We start from the raw sequence: 3,824 nt of genomic DNA, 5'->3' as shown, positions 1-3,824 counted from the left end.
TCTCACCTTTAGGGCAATGAAGTCAATGTTTCTTCAGGACTAACATCGGCTAACAAAGTGGCGCTGTCCCAGTGATCTACAATACTTATAATCATTGCACATGTGAAATATTGGGAGTCACAGAGTGAGGAAATGGCCTAAATTGAAACTTGAACTGTTCTGCCAAGTTTTATGCAGTGAACGCAGGGCTGAGAGCCCGCAAGAGCCATCCCGGAAGATCTTGTGCGCCAACAACCGAACCTTCGGTGAATGTTCACAAGGTTAGAAGCTCGTACAGATAACACACATTGGATGCTAATAGTAATACAATGCACTCAGGAATGTGTGCAAATACGACAGAATTAATTCCTAATAAAGTCAACAATAGCTGCCTCAACACAGTGCTATCAACCTTCCGTATTTTCCATATTTGTACGGAAAATCACTACTTCGTCCACGCTATGGATTTTGAGAAAAATGTACGGAAAATTGAACGGGATTGATCAGTATGTATAAGCATTGCAAGTGCAAGCTGAGCGATGAAAAGAAGAGAACCGAGTGGAAAGAAAACGCTGCAGTGGAGAGTCCTTAGAAAAGACTTAAAAAATATCAATAATATCGCTGCACGAGATCATCCTTATAAGTTATAACGTCAGCTGATCGTACTGTGGTTGATTCATACGGCGGTAAATACACACCTGCCTACACACGCTCTCTAAACTGAAAAGTTATTCTGGCACAGAGCTCTCCTTCCCGCCACCACCACCATCATCAGTTCGCGTCTGGCGCCTAGTCGATGCAGGGTGAGTGGTGTCCGACATAGCAGGCTGGTACATCAGGTAGCGTATGGCGCATAGCAGATGACACAGCAACAACATAGCTTGATTGCGACGTACCTTTCATCCCGGCTGGACTCATCAGGCAATCTTCTTCTTAGATGTCTTCACAAGGAGCTTGACTCGGGAGAATGAAGTTGAAGACTCCACTGCAACTGCACTTATGGTTGGTTCATATGGTGGTAAATACACACCTGACAATATGGGGGTAAATACACGCCTGCCCAGACACGCTCTCAAAACTGCAAAGTTATTCTGGCACAGAGCTCTCCTTCTCACCACCACCACCACCACCATCAGTTCGCGCCTGGCGCCTAGTCGATGCATGGTTAGCGGTATCCGACATAGCAGGCTGGCAAATCAGGTAACGCATGGCACATAGAAGACGGCAACGACATAGCTTGATTGCGACGTACATTTCGTTCTCTCGGTTGTGCTGTAGCCTGAAAAAGAAAATAAGACAATGCATCCACATGACACAGACAAGTAATTACTGTTACAAATAATGCATACTGCTTGATAACAGAGAAAGAAAGTCAGTGGTCACACAAGTTTTTGGTTGTCCCTGAAACGAACATCGTTCCAGGGGGGGGGGGGGGGGGGGGGGGGGGAGGGGAGCTAAAATCTCAGTCGACTGACACTATGCATACACATGAACATGCATGCGATTTTCGTCGTCCATTCATTTCGGAGGGTGGAGAGGAGGTCCGAGTACGAAATGAATGATGTTTTTTTCAGGGATGACTAATCACTTTTGCGATGACCCCTTATTGCATCAATTTATCGTCTGAACTGCGCAATTGAGTCCCACTTTTATTATGTTGGGTCCAGATTTCAAGACTTGTGAAGTTCGAGGCGAAAAGCAGGCCGATGAAGAGACGCCAGTAATTCAGTCTAGTCCGGTGTCATGGAGAGGGGCCGATGAACCGGCAACAAGAGAATTCAATACGCATGCTATTCTTCAGTTCATTGCTGGGGAAGACTACTCAAGGCCACGGCACTCCGGCAATTTAATGTACAAATCAGCAGCAACACTTGCAAACGTATTCCTACCAGCTGACCAGCAAGTTACCAGCCATCAGCTCTTCAAATAATTTCAACTTAACAAAGAGAGGAGACGGACAGATCGGAAAGTATCGTGGCAAGCTCAGGACAACACACGTCCGACCCTATGTAACAACAGTGGAAAGTGCGTGCCATGGTATATTTTCGAAGGCATATCAAGAACCAGCTAATGTGGACTGGGAGTCCATTTGCATCGTCCGATCAGCTGCTACAAGTGCCGTGAGCCAATGGCAAACACGTTTGACAGAGACTACTACCTCCACTGAATGCAACTTTGGCATGGCAGAGATCTACAAGCACGTTATCTTATCTATCAATAGAGTTGTATCCTCGTATGACTATGTGAAGTGTGAGGTCGTACTGTACTGCAGACGCGTCTACGACCTGGTTGGAAATGTACGCAACAGTTCCCACCCTCTTGACCAGAGATCGCACACACCCTAGGGTTTTGATGGGTTTGTACGACTCCCAGCTCTTGACTTTTGTTGGGTGTACGAGACGCACGCACAGTTTTCTTAGGGTGAGTACTTTTTCATGTAGTACTGAATGCGGCAAGCAGGACTCGCCCATCCGCCCCTCCCCAAATGGATCTACTCGAATGGTTCCGGAGGTAGGGGTGCTCTGGCGGGATTTTACGACATACACAAGCGCGCACACACGCACACAATATACACACGCACGCACACACATACACACAAACGCACGCTATGTCGCACGTCTTGGGCATGGCTTCGTGAATACAAATAATAATTTAATGTTATAATTTATAGGATCCAAATGTTAGAGCAGCTTTACAAAACCCACCGTTCAATACCGGATCATCTTGTGACAGCTTCCTTGCAACACCCATGACTTGACCCCACTTCGTCTTGACGTCGGGAAATCGTTCACACCGGAGTTGGGACACGACTCATTGAAATCCAGGCCTATCTGCAGCTGGGAGCAGGACAGAGCTGATGGACGTCAGCAGCGGCTGTAGAACAACCATAAACGAGTCTTCTTTCTCCGCAGTTAGGCGGGACAGCAGCTTTGCAACGCAAGCTTCTTGCCTTCTGTGGGTCTTTAGCGGCTGGGATTCGGAACGCTCTGTAGAAACCATTGAACAAGTACTGCACTCTATCAACCCACAAGTATTTCTTCCAGGTTGAAAGTTTCAAGACAAATTGAAAAATATAATAACATAGAAAATTAGAATTCAAACCATACCTGTGGCCCAAGCCAATACAGACTGAGCGTTCACGCGAAGAGAACGTAGATCTACGTCAGCTGAGGTTTCTTGACCCGGATCTGGATCGCGTTCAGCAGCACTCTCTGCCTCAATCACGATCATCAAATGCAACTAATTACTTGGAAAAGTAGTTCATTCTTCTTCTTCTTTTCGAGCTACGATTTCCCACGATCCTATCGATCCTGCACGAGTCCGTTCCCCAAGCCAAGGAGTGCACTCCCAAAGTCCCATGGCATAAGTACGCGGAGTAGTTGGTTTATAACTCAGGGCACGCACCGGGGATATCTGAGGGAAAAGTGGGAGAAAGTGCCGCGAGTCAATCATAGTCGGCCCGGAAGGCCTCGTGTCGCCTCCCGGGTCTATACGACTCCCTGGTTAGCCCGATATCAGGCTGCCCCTAGGCTTAGCCCAGCACCCCTGAGCATAGCACACACTAGTACACTGAGGTTGCGAGGGGAATGGTTTGAGATGAGCTTTGGACGTTGCTCAAGTGTCTGAGGTCGAGACGGAAAAACTGAGTCTGTGCAAGATTTCATAGTGCTATTTCGTATCAGTTACCCATCTTTTACTGACCTGAATGAATACTAGGCAAAACAAACCAGCAACTGTTTCACCCCGGCTAAGAAATCAGGGCTGTGGCCGCGACTGAGATTTCAGGTTGTCCGGCATTATGGGATACATGACCGGAAACGAGCATTATTGAACAAAAAAAATGA

The 3,824-nt window shown here is 47.1% G+C and overlaps 1 long non-coding RNA gene across 1 annotated transcript; it reads right to left on the bottom strand.

The window, feature by feature from the left end:
* Positions 1–331: 331 nt before the first annotated feature.
* LOC135830509 (uncharacterized) lies at positions 332–3,188 on the bottom strand. Its single transcript, XR_010556049.1, has 3 exons — positions 3,087–3,188; positions 2,685–2,966; positions 332–1,258 (listed from the first exon to the last, which is right to left on the bottom strand). It is a non-coding gene; the product is annotated as an uncharacterized LOC135830509 (long non-coding RNA).
* Between the last annotated feature and the right edge of the window lie 636 nt (positions 3,189–3,824).

The sequence above is a fragment of the Sycon ciliatum genome, unplaced genomic scaffold (genome assembly GCF_964019385.1).
Source record: "Sycon ciliatum unplaced genomic scaffold, ocSycCili1.1 SCAFFOLD_2452, whole genome shotgun sequence".
In the NCBI taxonomy this organism is placed as follows: Eukaryota; Metazoa; Porifera; class Calcarea; order Leucosolenida; family Sycettidae; genus Sycon; species Sycon ciliatum.
This window is presented reverse-complemented; position numbering and strand designations above follow the sequence as displayed.